This window comes from Schistocerca serialis, chromosome 4 (assembly GCF_023864345.2).
Source record: "Schistocerca serialis cubense isolate TAMUIC-IGC-003099 chromosome 4, iqSchSeri2.2, whole genome shotgun sequence".
Taxonomy (NCBI): Eukaryota; Metazoa; Arthropoda; class Insecta; order Orthoptera; family Acrididae; genus Schistocerca; species Schistocerca serialis.
In genome coordinates, this window is record NC_064641.1 from 66,831,996 (window position 1) to 66,850,774 (window position 18,779).

An 18,779-nucleotide genomic window follows, 5' to 3' on the forward strand; every position below is an offset into this window, starting at 1 on the left:
TAGAAGCTTTCGAAATGTGGTGCTATTGAAGAATGCTGAAGATTAGATGGGTAGATCACATAACTAATGAGGAAGTACTGAATAGGATTGGGGAGAAGAGAAGTTTGTGGCACAACTTGACTAGAAGAAGGGATCGGTTGGTAGGACATATTCTGAGGCATCAAGGGATCACCAGTTTAGTATTGTAAGGCAACGTGGAGGGTAAGAATCGTAGAGGGAGACCAAGAGATGAATACACTAAGCAGACTCAGAAGGATGTAGGTTGCAGTAGGTACTGGGAGATGAAGGAGCTTGCACAGGATAGAGTAGCATGGAGAGCTGCATCAAACCAGTCTCAGGACTGAAGACCACAACAACAACAATGATACAAAATATTTTTGGTACCGTAGGTGTTCCAGCTCGCAGTGGGCGAGAAAGGTAAAGAAAATCTACCGTGCTTTTTCAAAGGAGGCGTCCCGACAAAAGATTCAGGGAAATCGTGGAAAGTCTAAATTTGAGTGGCTGCGCGGGGTTATGAGACCGACATTCTCCGGAATGCGTGTCCAGTTCCTTGCCGCCGTCTCACGTTGTTCGCCGTTAAGGATGCGTCTTTATTTTTGTATAATCTGATTTACATTACTCAGCGCAGTGGCAAAATTGATTGGGTGGTAGTTTCTCTGGTCCTGAAACGAAACTGATCTTCGTGCAGTGTATGCGGCTGTACCTCGGGTTCTTTGAAGGGACAAAATAGGCGATCAGGGAGGTGCTGTAGTTCTGTGATACAGTTGTTAGTATACACTGTTTGTCTCGCGCAGCGCGCAGGAAACTACTGTAGACGCAGAGAGACAGACTGGAGATGTGGAAGGTGTGGAACAATGGCTGTCGCGTACAATGCGCATTATCTGCTGCGTCGGCTACCGTCTTTGGGAAGCAGCGGGAACGTCTTGGCGTGTTCGTCTTCCCTAGTAATATCACACTGGGACAGCTCCTAGCGACTCCTCGCAGATACGCGTATCAGCGACTTCACACCGACTGCCTCGTGTGAACATAATTTATGCGGTGCATAGAGAATTACTGGCGTACTGCAGAGTTTCAGAAACTTATTAAGACAGAATCCTGTTTCGGTATTGTCACAAATACCAACGTAAACTGGTTTCTGCTGTAGGCGCAGCGCAGTTATACTGCAAAGACTCGAAACAATAAATCCGCCTTTAGATGGTTTCGTCACGTGATGAGATTCATGGTTCGCGCCTTATCTGCAGAATGGAAAGCAAGACTTCTTAAGACATCTGAACTCCCTCCACTATCAAATAAAGTTCGCAATGGAAATTGAAAAGGAGGGATGCCTTCCATTCTTGGATGTTCTGGTTCGGCGCAGAGAGGATGGCACTTTGGGACATGAAGTTTATCGGAAGCCGATGCACACGGGTTTGTATTTAAGTGCAAATAGATGCCACCATCCTGCCCAGACGATGAGTGTTCTCCGAACTTTGACCCATAGAGCGCATATTATTTCTGACGAAAGCAGTCTGCAAGATGAACTTTCCCATTTACAAAGAGTGTTTGAAGACAATGGGTACTGCCCACAGCAAATACCGAAGGCACTGAAAATGAAACCGAAAGAGGCCACAAAGAAGACGAAGAAACCTTTAAATCGATGGTCTTCCTGCCATATGTGGGTAGCCTCTCATAAAAAATAGTACGGATTCTCAGCAGACACAAAGTAAAAGTGATTTTTCGTCCTCCACCCAAGATAGTTGCACTCGTGGGCTCCGTCAAAGATGATTTGCTGCTCCGAAAATCTGGAGTTTACAAAATTCCATGTGAATGTGGCCTTTCTTACATTGGACAAACAACTCGTACTGTCCAAGAAATATGTACAGAACACCGGAGGTACACACGACTTTTACAACCAAACAAGTCGGCAGTGGCAGAGCACTGTATTGACACTGGTCACAGTATGTTGTATGACAACGTCGAAATTTTGGCAACTACATCATCTTTTTGGGGCTCGATAGTGAAGGAGTTAATTGAGATTCGCTTGACGACGAATTTAATTAATAGAAATAGTGGTTTCAACCTTGATAAATCATGGAATCTGGCACTTGGTGTAATAAACTCACAAAGACGTCGTCACAGTGCAGCTCACAATGATATATCGACATGCCAAGACAGATCGACTGCGGAGTCATAGATGTAACTCGCGCATTGTGCACGTCTCTGCCGCCGACCAACGTCTTTGGCGCATTTGCATCTGCGACCGCATACGCAGTTGCGCGGTACACGAGTATATAGGGACGAAGCGAGCACTGGAGCGGCAGTCTTGCAGCTCACTCTGAAGATGGCTGAACGTTATACAGCCGAAATGTTAGAAGAACAAGGAGAATTCTTGCGGCTGCACATCCGAAACTTCATGGAACAGTCTTTGCGCCGCCAAAACCTAAAGATCCACAGAAAGCAAAGTGTATCACTTTCGTGTGGATTGTATAGCAATCAGTACGCAGAATTTTTGGAAATTAGACATTGTGCGCAGCAGGGTACTATTTTGGTTTCGCTGTTGTTTCTGACATACATGCATGATCCATTTTTAGAGAAAACAAGTTTTTATCTTTTTGCAGATGATACAAGTATATGACTGAAAAGAAGTTTCAGTCATCTCACTGGAAAAAAACTTGCTCAGTATTTGAAAACATTAAGAAATGGTTCAAGGCAAATGGGTTGTCATTAAAAATTTGAGATGGCTCAGAAGCACAAAGCATTAAGTTGATGGGGTTCACCAACAGCCTAGAATTAATGAAGCTCCTTATTTTAGTTATGTTTGAGGGACACATGGTTATTGCTATTGGTAAATTAAAAATGAAGAAATTTGTTTATTCTGCATATTTTCTCCAAATAGGATTTACAAAATCATTGCCGGCCGGAGTGGCCGTGCCGTTCTAGGCGCTACAGTCTGGAACCGAGCGACCGCTGCGGTCGCAGGTTCGAATCCTGCCTTGGGCATGGATGTGTGTGATGTCCTTAGGTTAGTTAGGTTTAATTAGTTCTAAGTTCTAGGCGACTGATGACCTCAGAAGTTAAGTCGCTTAGTGCTCAGAGCCATTTGAACCATACAAAATCATTTTTTGGGGAAACTCAAATTACCGTGATAACATTTTCAGAATACGGAGGCGTGGTATTAAAGCTAAACGTGATGTTTCAAAATGAAGACCTCAGCTGTAAACAATGGGGAAGAACTGTCGATAAGAAGCAGAGTTATTGTATGGTAACATGATACATCATGTGCTTTATTCGTATTAGTGGATAGGTCCACGACAAACTGAGAAATCACATCTCTATGTCTAATTTAAAGTTCTCACTAATGGCACCTTTGCGAGGACGTGCGCAAGTAAACAATGGTAAGTGCCAAAAACATGGCTGGCAGTATTAGTAACATGTGCTGTGTTCGTGCCAAGAAGATGCTCTTCAGGGACGATCTGTATAAATTCAAGTATGATGTGGGGAGCTGTGACTCAGGCCAAGGTCTTGAATGTGATCCTGAGCGCAACCACTCTTCAAAAGGTGTTGCTAGTTAGGTAAATGTGAATAATTATTTAACCAAATAAACAATGTTAAGTTGCTTCCCTTACCATAGATTACGTGGATTTATGTAACAGTGTGATGACAGGAATTTTAAGGTCCATCCTTAACATTATTGAGCAGCTGTGGTAAGGCGATAATACTTGTAAAATTACTTGTCCATTATACTGAATCATAGATTAAACTTAGAGACTTAGAGAAAGCTTTCGACAATGTTGACTGGAATACTCTCTTTCAAATTCTAAAGGTGGCAGGGGTAAATTACAGGGAGCGAAAGGCTATTTACAATTTGTACAGAAACCAGATGGCAGTTATAAGAGTCGAGGGACATGAAAGGGAAGCAGTGGTTGGGAAGGGAGTAAGACAGGGTTGTAGCCTCTCCCCGATGTTGTTCAATCTGTATATTGAGCAAGCAGTAAAGGAAACAAAAGAAAAATTCGGAGTAGGTATTAAAATTCATGGAGAAGAAATAAAAACTTTGAGGTTCGCCGATGACATTGTAATTCTGTCAGAGACAGCAAAGGACTTGGAAGAGCAGTTGAATGGAATGGACAGTGTCTTGAAAGGAGGATATAAGATGAACATCAACAAAAGCAAAACAAGGATAATGGAATGTAGTCTAATTAAGTCGGGTGATGCTGAGGGAATTAGATTAGGAAATGAGGCACTTAAAGTAGTAAAGGAATTTTGCTATTTGGGGAGCAAAATAACTGATGATGGTCGAAGTAGAGAGGATATAAAATGTAGACTGGCAATGGCAAGGAAAGCGTTTCTGAAGAAGAGAAATTCGTTAACATCCAGTATTGATTTAAGTGTCAGGAAGTCATTTCTGAAAGTATTCGTATGGAGTGTAGCCATGTATGGAAGTGAAACATGGACGATAAATAGTTTGGACAAGAAGAGAATAGAAGCTTTCGAAATGTGGTGCTACAGAAGAATGCTGAAGATTAGATGGGTAGATCACATAACTAATGAGGAAGTATTGAATAGGATTGGGGAGAAGAGAAGTTTGTGGCACAACTTGACCAGAAGAAGGGATCGGTTGGTAGGACATATTCTGAGGCATCAAGGGATCACCAGTTTAGTATTGTAAGGCAACGTGGAGGGTAAGAATCGTAGAGGGAGACCAAGAGATGAATACACTAAGCAGACTCAGAAGGATGTAGGTTGCAGTAGGTACTGGGAGATGAAAAAGCTTGCACAGGATAGAGTAGCATGGAGAGCTGCATCAAACCAGTCTCAGGACTGAAGACCACAACAACAACAGATTAATTTAAGGTAGTTTCACTTTATTATTGCAAAAATTGATATTTCAGGTCTTAGTATCATAAGTGAAAACAATTCAAATTACATAAATATGTATTTTGATAGGTTTCACAGTAATGTTTCGCTAACACGCCCAACAAGTAAACAGTGATAACTCTGTGCTAAGCCATGTTAAGTGCACTCATTTCGCAAGTAAAAAATGTTAAGTGCCTATTGACGTATTATTAAGAATAAAGTTGTGGACGGAATTTATGATTTTAAAAACATGTCGTTACTCTAAAAACATACGAAAATAGTGAGTCACGTGAATAAAAGAATCACAATGGATGTAATTGAAATATATTTGAGCTGTGCTCCGGCTCGCGTTTGTGCCGTTGACAGCTTGGCGTCGTGTATTCGCATTGTGACCTCTCGTTTTCTTAGCGATTTCATTGGCGCCACTACGTTTGCTCGCTTTGTCCGTCCGTGAGTGGCGGCAGCGGCGTTTATCGATAGCGAGTACTGTGTTACTATCTCTGGAGCGGCTTCTAGTATTTCCGGGTCGTCGTGTGTCGGAGTTCAGTTAGGATGGAGCAGCAGTGAGGTCCAACTGCGCCAGTCCTCGCCGAGAGATCTGGCGATATATGCACTGCCCGATCGAAGGATGTGGTCGCGAGAGTGCACGACCACGTCGAGGTCCGGATTCAGCCAGTTTAAGTTGAATGGACCTTTATATTCGACTAGTGCAACTTTTACTTGTGTGTGTGTGTGTGTGTGTGTGTGTGTGTGTGTGTGTGTGTGTGTGTGTATGTGTATGTGTCCGTCGAAGTGACCTCATGCCATCTAGCTGTCAGTTGGCGATTCTGTACTCCGACGTTTCCCTTGCCTGACTTGATTGGCAACGACCGATGGTTGGTCGTTCGGTCGGTCATCTCAGTGGACGACGTGTATCTGGTCTTTCGACCGTTTCTGTGTTCTTAGCGTTCATGTCTACGTACAATTCGTCTTGTTGCTGTATAGTGACTGTTTTAGCATAGTTTGAGTTTTTTGTGGAATTGTCTTTTGCTGTTCACTGTGCATATAATCAGATTTTGAATAGGCAGTTTGGTCTTAACCCTGTCTGTGTACTAGGATTTGGTGGAGCCAACTTGGGTAATTTAATGCTTGTCATTTGACGATGCTAATTGTTATTCTATCGTGTTATTGGTTATCGCATCTTAGGTGGATTGTGCGAGTGTGTTAGTCGGCGTTTAAGCTGTCCCTAGTTTGAGTTGCCATCCCGTTAACTGAGCATAACTCTTGGCTGTCTGTCTCAACGCTTACGCAGCTGTACGGACTTTTCTCAGATAGATCCTTGGAACACTGTCTGTGGATCACTCCCTTCCTTATTTGGATTGATTTTGTCAATTGCTTAAAAATATTTTGTTTAAATTATTCCTATTGCTTGTGGCCTTCAGCCGACAAATACTTTGAATTCTTTCTTAATAAGACCTTCAGCCGTCAGTGTAGCTTGTGTTACAGTCAATATTTTTTAAAATGATTCTTTTCAAAAAATTATTTCCTTAAATAAAGTGTACGTGCTTACTGTGCAATCAATGGTAACTGATTAGGCCCCGTCCACACCTTTTCCTGCCTTTCCCTAAGTGCCACGTTTCAATATTTTTTATGAGATATTATTGGAGCTTTACTGCGCAGTTTCTCAAAAGGACCAATTTGTCTCTTACCATTGTTTACGACTGAGGTCTTCAAATATACAGCCGAGTCCTCTTCAGAAAGTTGATATTTGGACAGCTGCATTACGATTTGCATATTCCATAATGTTCTATGTCGTTCCCGATATTTCACTCTTATGAAAACGATGTGCAAGATATGAAACAATAACAGGACCGACACGAACCTCTTACAAGAGTTCAAGGGCCTAACATTAGTCAAGAGAGGAGTCAGATACACGTATTCAACAGCTCGCCAGACCACATTAAATGCCCTGCAGATAATTTTATGGCCTGAGTTAAAGAACTTTCTATTAGGCAGTTCGATCTGTTCCACTGAAAATTATCTTCACATAAACTCTTAAAATTAATGTTTTGACTTATACTCTGCTGGGGTTCAGTGAGGCGCCTAAATATGGAGGAAGGGAAACATATTTCCTCAAGAACCGAAACCAGAAAACTCAGTGATATTGGACGTTAGGGTCTGAAGAGAAGTCGACGTTCTGACTCATCCTAAAGACGTCAAGTTGGGTTCAGGTCGGGGTTCTGGTCAGGCCAGTCTATTTCAGGAATGTTATTGTCCACAGTCCATTCCTTCACGCATGCTGCTTTAAGACACGGTGCATTTTCATGCTGATACAAACATACATCTACACCGAACAGTTGCTCCACTGCATGCAATACACAGTTCTGTAAAATGTGTTCATATTCTTCCACATTTAGCGTCTTCATAAGCACAGTAAGGGGTCCACACCCTAATCATGAAGAGCATCCCCATACCGCGAAACAGCCTCCTCTATACTTCAGTGTGGCGTTACACACGATGGTAGGTAACGTCTTCTAGGCATTAGCCAGACTCCAACCCTTCTATTAGACTGGCACGCGATACGGCGTGATTTATCATTCAAAAGCACTCGTTTCCAGTCATTAAATGTTCTTTACACCACCTCAAGTGTCGCATAGCATTGACTACAGAAATGTGTGGATTTTGAAGAGCTGATCTACCATTGTGCCCCAAACGCCTTACGCACAATCATTGTAATAGGTGGACTGCTGGTAACACTTTGTAACTCACGAGTGACTCCTTCTGATGATTTCATTCGATTTTTCACAGCCACTCTGTACAATGCTTTGCGGTCCCTGTCCGTCAGTGCCTGGGTCTGCCCGTTTTCTTTTCTAGTTATGGTTGCTGCTCCTGTTTTTCACTTCACAGCTATAGAAGGGCTAAAATGTCCCTGACGCATCTGATATTCAGGTGACGTCCATTGAGTAGTCCAATTCGAGTCACTGAGCTTTCGCACCACATTCTTCTGTTACTGCTTCTGTACTGACAACAAAATAGACTCACCTCCTCTTGTACTGGCGAGTGTGGCTCTCGTTATATCGAGTGGTCAACTCCATATTTCATGGAGGTGTACGGATACTTTTGATCACATATTGTATTACGAAATTCCGTGATCCACCAACCAAAGTGAGTCAAGAACCTTATGACTTCCTCTAACATACGTCTCCTGTAATGACCATGACGCCAAAATGAGAGAAAATCGTGCTCATCTTGGAGGGGTTCGTGAAGTTTCTTCTCGCGTACCGTAGAAGAACATAACAGGCAGGAGAGAAAAGGAAACTGATACGCAATGTATCCTCCGCCAAATTGCCAGCAATGTGGTAGCTTGCGAGCTTGCGGTGTGCAGGTGCTTTACGTTTATACAAGATTGAAAAAATAAAAACTAAATTAAGGGAAATTGGCCGCTCCCTTTAAAGGAATCTTTCCGACATTTGAAATTTCTTCTTGCGTGTCGCAGCTACACTCGTTCTAGGCTTACTATGTTACATGGCGCTTTTCCCTGTCCGCATTACTTAGGGACTAAGTGGCATGGAGTATGTCACCAATCAGTCCTACAACCCTGAAAACTATAAGGAAGGAAGGAAATTAGTGTTTAACGTCCGGTCAACAACGAGGTCATTATAGATAGAACACAGCTCGGATTAAGAAAGGATGGGGGAGGAAATCGGCAGTGCCCTTTCAGAGGCACCGTCTCAGCACCCTGCCTTAAGAAATTTAGGGAAGTCACGGAAAAACTCTAACTCAGGATGACCGGACGAAGATTTGAACGGTTGTCCTCCCGAATGCGAGTCCAGTGTGCTAACCACTGAGCTATCTTGCTTAGTACCGAAAACTGTAAATTTAACGCTAATGACATTCATTTTAGACTATTTTTTATCGTCTCTTCCTCACTCCCGCCCCCAACACCCCCAATGAATCGGGGGGTATCTTACACAACGGAATACCTTTCCACCATGTGGGTCATGTATGAAGAAAAACTGTTTGAAATTGCTCCCATGCGTACCAGATCTATACCTGAAAACACACCCACCAAGCCGGCCGGGGTGACCGAGCGGTTCTAGGCGCTACAGTCTGGAACTGCGCGACCGCTACTGTCGCAGGCTCGAACCTGCCTCGGGCATGGTTTGTGTGTGATGTCCTTAGGTTAGTTAGGTTTAAGTAGTTCTAAGTTCTAAGGGACTGATGACCTCAGAAGTTAAGTCCCCTAGTGCTTACAGCCATTTGAACCATTCTGAACACCCACGAACACACACCCATGCATCCACTCACACAAGAACTATTAGGAGTGGCTAGGGTTGAGAAACAACAAACTGCAGTCAGTGAAACAAGCTATAGGCACTCATGCTGATGGAAGTATATTTAATGTGTGTTCCGATAGGTACTGATCACAAATGCAGGGATCCTTATTCCCCTGGCGAAGTGAACACACCAGCGTGTAATGCTTTTGCTGTGCAGATCTAAGTGTACCCCGTTTTAACATATACTAGGGCAGCAATGGGCTTACCATCTGATCTGCCCTCTATTTTACGTGACGATGGAAGGAATGCGGTTCGTGTTGTAAGAGTCTGTGTAGTGTCTAACGGAATACATAGGGTAAGCATATTGTAATTTACTTTCGGAGTGACTGGTTCATCCTATTTTTTTGCCAGTGATCAGCCAGTCACAATTCCCTGTTACACCTGTTACATTGTTTTAGTTATGTTATTGTTATGATCAGTGAATTTTAACAATTGATTTTACAAATAGACAGATCCAACTGAAACATTTGCGATTTTCTGTGAAGGTATAATTGAGAGTGAGTGAGAGTGGTCCAGACTCTATGAGATTTTTATTTCATATTTTACATTTTGAAACGTAATTTTTTAACATTTTATCCGTATTTGTTTAAAATTACTTTAGTTAGGACGTTGATGACCTGCTGTCTCCAGAATGTGATCCCTGCCGCAAGATGAACAAAGAACAAATAAAAGAAATTAAATGATTGAAATTCAGAGTTAACAATATAGTATTGGGAAGCAAGAAGGCGAATGACAATAAGTCAAGTGCCGGAACATTAAAATGATAATGATAACGTACAATCCACAACCTACACACACACACACACACACACACACACACACACACACACACACACACACACACACATTTTGATACAACGTCTAATACCTTCTTCAGCTGTTGATGACATGGGCGACACGTCAGTCGTCTAGAACGTCTAGCGCAACATGGCCCTAATTGCGCTGCAGCCTTGGTATTGAAGATAATTTCAAACTCATTGTATCCTTCGTTGCAGTCGAATGCTGAACTAAAGCAAGTTGCTTCCATTTAGTACACAATCCGTATCAGATGAATTCTTCTTTTCTAAGAGACGAGGCCATAGAAGCAAAGGAGCAAGATTCAGAAGTTACTTTGTCTCCTGCCCTCGTCCTCTGTCGAAGTGTCTTAGCGCGAGCTCTCCTTTATCAAGAACAGCATGCAGGACTCATGGCTGAAAACGTTTCACAGACCATGTCCCTCGGGAAGATTGCTTAACGTTAACGGCACGTGAATTTCATCTCGGGTCTGGTATGGGAGCTCTAACAGGAAATCGTTTATCGATCCCTCTGCTGGTAAAAGCACTTCCACACCAGGAAGCGCATCTTCATGGGAATACCTCAGCATGTGTTAACGCTGATGAACCTCTATTTCATGCGACTTTTTCGTGGTCCTCAAATTATTTAAAAATATGTATCTTTCTTACTTCTTTCCTTTGCGGTAATAATTCTTCTGATTGACGCATCCCGCCACGATTTCCTCTCAGCCTCCAGTTGTTTGTTGTATGTATTTTAACCTCAATCCACACCTACAGTTTTAGCCCTCTGCGGCCCACTTACTGCCATGGAAGTTAATTATCTAATGTTTAAAGACATATTCCGTAATCGAGTCCTTTTTTCTATTTATTGTTGCCTACATATTCCTTACTTTGCTGAATCTGCGGAGAGCCTCCTCTAGTCTTATCAGTCTGCTTAATTTTCAGCCTATTTCTGTAACATCAAATTGCATACACTTTAATTTTTTTTCTATTTTGACTTTTCCGTTGTTCACGATACACTTCCTCACAATTCTGTACTCCAGAGGTATGTTATCATAAATTTGTTGTTCAGATTGTTTGATTCTATTGAACTCTTGGCGAGAAATGTTCTCTTTGCCTTTGCTAGTGTGATACATCTGTCCTTACTGATTCCTCGTATAGTGTATATTTGGTTCCAAGGTTGCAGAATTCCTTTGCTTAGTCTACTTCCTGGTCCGATATTTTGATGTCAAGTTTACCGCTACCTCCATTTCTGCTACCCCTCATTACATTCGTCAGTCAGTAGTGTGTGGTCATTAGACTGTACATTCCATTTCACAGGTATGACAGTTCTTCCTCACATTCAGTGAGCGGAGCAATGTCTTCAGCGAATCTTATCATTGACAGCCTTTCAACCTGAATTTTAATCTAACTTGTGGACCTTTCATTTATTTCCGTCATGGCTTCTTCGATTTAAGGATTGAGTAGTAGGGGCGAAAGACTATATCCCTGTCGTATACTCCTTCGAATTCGAGCACTTATTGTTAGTACTTGATCTTCCATATTTATTTTTACCTCTTGGTAATTGCTCATATATAGTATATTAACCATATTACTCTAGGACTCATATCTATTTTTAACACGATGTAATACATCTTGCATCATTTTAGAATGTCTAACTCTTTTCTGAGCTCGACATGTGAAAGTGGTTTGATTTTACTTAAGTCTTTCTTCCATTTTCAACGGCGCCAGAACTGTCTTGCTGGTGCCTTTACCTTTCCAAACGCCAAACTGAACTCCGTATACATATCCTTGATTTTTATTTGCATTCTGCTGAAGTCTGTCCAAATCGACCCTCATTTCTTCTTCTATCACGACAGCAGACAGTTCCTCCTCTCTCTCCCCCAGGAGTCATCAGTAAACTACAGGGTGTCCCAAAAAGAATGACCCGTTTTTAACTTTTAATAATATTGAGACAATTGTCACTAGGTAACTGAAACGGCGCTAGATGAAATCGGCATGGTCTAGAGTTTCAGAAAAAAATCGCTAGATGTCACTACGAGCGCTGACCTGGAGCTAGCAGCCAGTCTCGCGCAATATGGCGTCCATGCAACAGAATGCTTATTGTGTTATTGAATTTAGTCGTATTCAGTGATCGCAGTCCAGTGGGCGTTTCATATTCGATTTCGTGCTAAACTACCATCACCAAAGAACATTCAACGGTGGTATAAACAGTTTGAAGAAACAGGGTGCCTCTGAAAAGGCAAAAGTCCTGTCCGGCCACGTGTTCCTGAACAAACAGTGGAACAAATCCGATGTGCATTTGAGCAGAGCCCCCGCAAGTCTACGTGTCGTGCTAGCCGAGAACTTGCGTTACCACGCATGATAGTGTGGCGTGTGTTACGGCGTCGTTTATCCCTCAAACCATACTGATTACAACTGGTACAAGCTCTTCAATATACTGACAAAGTGAAGCGAGAGGACTTTAACAATGCTATTCTAGAGGTCATGGAAGAGGACACTTTTATATTCAGCGATGAGGCAACTTTCCGTATTAGCGGTAAGGTTCACTGACAGAATATGCATATATGGGGGCTCGAAAATCCTCATGAAACAATTGAACACGAACGTGATTCACCAAAAGTGAATGTTTTTTGTGCTGTTTCACAAAGCAAGGTTTATAGACCCTACTTTCTTGAGGAAGAAACCGTAACAGGACAATCATAACTTGCAATGCTACAGAACTGGTTATTCCCACAACTTGACTCTGACAATTTCATCTATCAGCAAGATGGAGCTCCACCGCACTGGCACAGCAACGTCTGCAGTTTCCTCAATGCCAACGTGCGTCAACGTTGCATAGGGCGTATAGGACCGCGAAACCAGGCTTTACACTCTTGGCCTCTTAGGTCCCCTGACTTAACACCATGTGATTTCTTCCTGTGGGGGATATGTTAAACAATGTGTTTACGTTCCTCCCTTACCTCGTGACATTGATGAACTAAGAACCAGAATATCAGCTGCTGTAGCTTCAGTGACAGAAGACACCTTACGTTCAGTTTGGGATGAATTTGGCTATCGTCTAGAAGTCGTCTGTGCAGCCAATGGAGGACATATTGAACATTTATGATGGATTTTTATAAACTTCTGTCTTTTCTGAGTAATTTAGTATACAATTTGTTGGTGTTAAGCCCTTCTCCCTAATAAATAATTCTATTTAAAATCGGGTGATTCTTTTTGGGACCCCCTGTATTTCCAACTATAAGCTCTCTCTGAAATTACTGACAATGTGCGTCTGGAGCATAGCACTATATGCAAGTGAACCATAGACAGTGGGAAAACTGGAAAAGAAAAGAATATGTGTATTTCAGATCTGCTATCTTCCAAGAATGCAGACATTGATTACTGCACTGTACGTTAAACTCTCATCTTGTTCCAGCTCTGTAATGCTCCATCTTCTACAACGTTACGAAGTGTAACCCCTAGTAAACACCACAGCTGGCACTACACAGACAACTGTTTATTATTTTTTAAGCTAACACCATCAACTTCGCTATGGCTGTGGTTGTTAGGTTGGGAACTTCAACAGCAGGGGGAGGACATAAATATGAAAACACCGAAAGCTCAACGCATTTCCATGCCTAGTGCGGTGTACTAAAACCGATGGCATTCAAAATTCATTTCGAAATAGATAAATACAGGGCCTGTTTGGTTTTCAAAGGAATGTTATAACATTCTTCCTGCAACATAGTGGCAAATGCAGCTAACTATGATGGTGGTGGATAGCGATCAGGCACCCTTCGCAAAGTAGACCACTAAGGCTCAATAATATCGAGATCTGGTGACTGCGGTGGTCAGGGAAAGTGGGACAATTCATCCTCGTGCTCACAGAACCAGTCCTGGAGGATGTGCGCTGTGTGAACAAGGGTCTTGTCTTCTTTGAACACAGCATCACCATTGGGGAACTAACGTTGTACCATGGGGTAAACCCCATCATCCAGGGTGGTCATATAATCCTTAGCATTAATACGACCCTCTATGTTTCACTCTTTGGACGTAAACTAGGCCACAAGTTGGAAACAGTGTGTAACAAGACTCACCGGACCAAATATAGTACTAACCTGACTAATCAGATGTTGAAAGTGACCACCATTCATCTCTTGGCACTTTTGGGCCCTTGACAGCAAGTTGCTGAAGGCGCATCGAAGCTGGATTACTGGAATTGCTGCAGTCTCGTCCGTAATGTTCTGCTGCAGTTCTTGAAGGCTATGAAAGTTGTTGTGATACACCTTAGACTTGAGGGCTCCGCATGTGCGGCTGGTCCCGGCGGGGGCTCGAGTCCTCCCTCGGGCATGAGTGTGTGTGTTTGTCCTTAAGATAATTTAGGTTAAGTATTGTGTAGGCTTAGGGACTGTTGACCTTAACACTTAAGTCCCATAAGATTACACACACATTTTTTTGAGGGCTCCGCAAACAAAGTAATCGCAGTCTGACAGATCAGATGACCTGGGTGGCCAGCTGGGGTCGGCACCTGACTGACCACTGCTAACAACTCTGTCAGGCGTGAAGACTGTGCAAATGTGCTCCAAGCTTCGGCCAGCTGCACGAGCAGTTTCTCCATCCTGTTGGACGTAACTTTAGGTCTTTCCCTCCTCCGTTAATACTGCCACAAATTCACGTCTAATCGTATCCACCCGTGCGGGCCACTAACATTTGCCCCACCCTGTAAAACAGCGCAAAATGCAGGATTGGCTAGCGTGTGCATTTATGTTGAAACATACGTTTCTCGCTATGTTTTAATGTTATTCCCCAAGTTCTGTAAGTACAATACAGATCACTGTAAAGTGTATGAAGAGGATACTTAGCACTGTACCATCTATTACGGTTTCTTCTCGTTTCATATGAGCATATGGAGCGCGGGAGTAATTATTACTTAAGTGACCCTGTGAGCGCTGTAATACTCACTTCTTCACGGTACATAGAGGGCTGTTTCTTCACGTAGTACTGTTTCTTGAAACTTCGCAAGTAGGTTTTTGCGGGCTAATTGGCGTCTATCTTCAAGTGATTACCAGTTCCGGTTTTTCATGAATTCCTTGACTTTCTCTCTTGAGTCAAAGAAACTTATAATCATTTGGGCTGCCCTTCTTTGTATGCATTCGACATTCCCTGTAAGTCCTACTTGGTATGGATCTCACACACTTGAGAAATATTCTAAAATGGGAAACACAAATATACTGTAACCAATCTCCTTCGTAAACAGACCGCATTTTCCTAGTATCCTGCCAATGAACCGAAGTATGGCACGTGTTATAATTTCGACTGAGCCTATGTGACCTTTAAATCCCTGTGAATTGTTACACCCACTTGTGCTGCTTCCAAATGACACTTACTGTAGTCACAGGACACTACTTTTTGGAGTATACAGATCGAGAGTTATCTGAAGAACAAGCTGGATTTTGTAAAGGAAGAGGGACCAAACAGCCACCATTTGACAGATTATGGTGAAGGCAACAGAATTCTAAAAAGATGTGTTTCTCTGCTCTACTGATTATGCTGAAGTCTTTCACTGCGTCGATCGCAGTAAATTATGGACAGAATTCAAAAACATGGGTCACCTCATATACCTCATGTGGACTTTATACTATGATCAAGAAGCCACGGTGAGAACTTTATATACTCAATGGATCAGGATTGAGAAAGGAGTACGGAAAGGTGCAATATTGCCACCCTGTTTATTCAATCAAAGAAGAAACCGGAATTAAAATAGCTGTGACGGAGATAAACAATCTTAGATATACAGATAGTACCCCCTTATAGCAGAAAGTGAAGAAGAGTTAAAAATCCCCATGCTGAAGGTGAAACAAGAAATGCAAAGTTGGCATAATGCTGATTGTCAAGAAAACGAAAATTACGGCAACTACATCTATCACTTAATGGCATTATGAACAGAAACAATGGAGGTAGTTACTATATTCAAGTATCTCGGCTACCAGACTATCAGATTTCTGCTGCTGGTGACTGCAGCCATGAAATGAGGAGACGCTTGTTACTTGGTACAAAGGTGACTTCCAACCTTGACAAAGTTTTATGGGCGTAGGGATATAATTTTAACAACAAAGATCCGTGTAGTGTGGGCTATGGTCTTCCCAGATGTGATGTATTTATGTGAGGACTGAACCATAAGAAAGGTTTCTTTGAAGGCTTGATACTGAAACAACTGACCTACTTAGGGCACATCACGAGAGGACATGATTCGCTACAAAAAATCTTAATGATGAGGAAGATCGAAGACACAACAAGAACAAGGCAACAAAGAATAACATAGATCGACGTCATCACAAAAGTGATGGATTCCAGCTTGGAAAGTCTTCAGGAGATTATACAATACAGAAGAAACTGGCATGCTTTAGCTTGAGGACACAGAGAGTCGGCATCAGCCAAGAGAGAGAGAGAGAGAGAGAGAGAGAGAGAGAGAGAGAGAGAGAGAGAGAGAGAGAATGCGCAATTCACTGTGAGTTCCCAATCGTAGTTCTAATTTGAAATTTCATCATCTGCCTAGATGTATGTGCAGCTCTTTCCAGATCGTACTTTTTTACAGGTAACTGCGTCGTCCGCAAAAGACTGATGCTACTCTTAACATCATCAGCCAGGTCGTCAACATACGACATGAACAGCAGTAGTCCCAAAGCACTCCTATGGGTCTCACCCAAAGTTACTCTTGGTCCTTCATTTAACTTCAACCCAAGACAACATTATGCACCGTGCCTATCAAGAAATTCCCAAGCTAGTCAAAATAAACGATGGCGTGGTACTGCACCAAATGATTTCTGGAAATCAAGAAATATTGAATGTACCTAAATGTGTTTCATTACGCATGTGAGGAAAGAGCGAATTTGATTTCGCATGACCCATGTCTTATCAAGTTATGATTCTTTATTAACTGTTTAACTGTGACCTAAAAGTTTATACACTCTGTATGAAACCGAATAGCAGAGTCTGTACCGTTTGGTGACAAAATCACTGTATATCAGACACATAATACACTACTGGTCATTAAAATTGCTACACCACGAAGATGACGTGCTAGAGACGCGAAATGTAACCGACAGGAAGAAGATGCTGTGATATGCAAATGATTAGCTTTTCAGAGCATCGACACAAGGTTGGCACCAGTGGTGACACCTACAACGTGCTGACACGAGGAAAGTTTCCAACCGATTTCTCATACACAAACAGCAGTTGACCGGCGTTGCCCGGTGAAACGTTATTGTGATGCCTCGTGTAAGGGGGAGAAATGCGTACCATCACGTTTCCGACTTTGATAAAGGTCGGATTGTAGCCTATCGCGATTGCGGTTTATCGTATCGCGACATTGCTGCTCGCGTTGGTCGAGATCCAATGACTGTAAGCAGAATATGGAATCGGTGGGTTCAGGAGGGTAATACGGAACGCCATGCTGGATCCCAACGGCCTCGCACCTCTAGCAGTCGAGATGACAGGCATCTTATCCACATGGTTGTAACGGCCACGTCTCGATCCCTGAGTCAACAGATGGAGACGTTTGCAAGACAACAACCATCTGCACGAACAGTTCGACGACGTTTGCAGCAGTGTCGCGTCCCAAGCGTGGGTATTGCGAGGGATTGAGCGACACGGTTCGTGGATGGGATTTTAGCCGGTTGACCGTAATGAGAGGGAGACTTTTGATCTGGCTAAGATGTAATAATCCCTGGTTTTCACAAGGCTAGGAAGGTGATAGAAATTAAAGTCGTGATAACTTTAATAATTTACGGTTTATTCCATATGAGTACAGCTCGCCCTATCTGACGGTGGTTGCACTCACAGGAAAGCCAAGTCTAACACAGAGACGGTGACTGACTCCACCGTTCCGACTGACTACTAGAAGTTCTGTCAAGCTTCCTAACACCCTACGTTAGGGTCCCGCGGCTACGCCCTGACGCACTCCAGCGACTATCTCCGGCTGCCTGCCTACACTCTCTAACTCACTCCCAGAACCGCAAGACCAGACCCGACAAGACAAGACTCAGAGCGGCGTGCTCTCGGGTTTTGTTAGCGTTTCCCCTTCGACCCCGCCAGCGCTTGGCATGACGTAGCGTCGAAGGCAACTTACCCTTATTTGGTCTCGTTAAAACATTGTTGTTGCTATTGTTCTTCAGAGGCTGAGTGGAGGGGCAGAGACGCCTCTCCCTATATGGTCACACACTGCGTCCTGAGCCCTTCATTGGCTCCTCATGACGTAGTGCTGACCCCCACCAAGAGCCCTCTTTCTTTCTCTCTCCACTCCCAAACCTCTCTCTCTAGCCAGGAATGCTTTCTTGTTGATAGTCTTAATTGAATGCTTATCATGCACCCCTGCACAGACCCTCGTTTGTGTTTGCTGGCTGTTTACTTCCCTATCAACGCGCCCAGCTGCCCCGCCGTTCGAGTGCCGCCTCGGCTGGCCCTTCGGCCACGCCTGGCGCCCCAGCGCTACAATCTTAACTTCTCCCTACGTACTATTTTTAAGGTACTGCTTTTTAGACTTGGCTTGTTCCTGCGGTTACAACAGCAGCATGGACTATCAGCTCGGAGACCATGGTTGCGGTTACCCTTGACGCTGCACCACAGACAGGAACGCCTGCGATGGTGTACTCAACGACGAACCTGGGTGCACGAATGGCAAAACGTCATTTTTTCGGATGAATCCAGGTTATGTTTACAGCATCATGATGGTCGCATCCGTGTTTGGCGACATTGCGGTGAACGCACATTGGAAGCGTGTATTCGTCATCGCCATACTGGCGTATCACCCGGCGTGACGGTATGGGGTGCCATTGGTTACACGTCTCGGTCACCTCTTGTTCGCATTGACGAC

At 43.2% G+C, this 18,779-nt stretch overlaps 1 protein-coding gene across 1 annotated transcript in view; it reads right to left on the reverse strand.

Moving 5' to 3' along the window:
- The window catches only part of LOC126473787 (orcokinin peptides type A-like), a 431,695-nt gene that overhangs the window by 81,888 nt on the left and 331,028 nt on the right, over window positions 1-18,779 (reverse strand). The window lies entirely within an intron of this gene.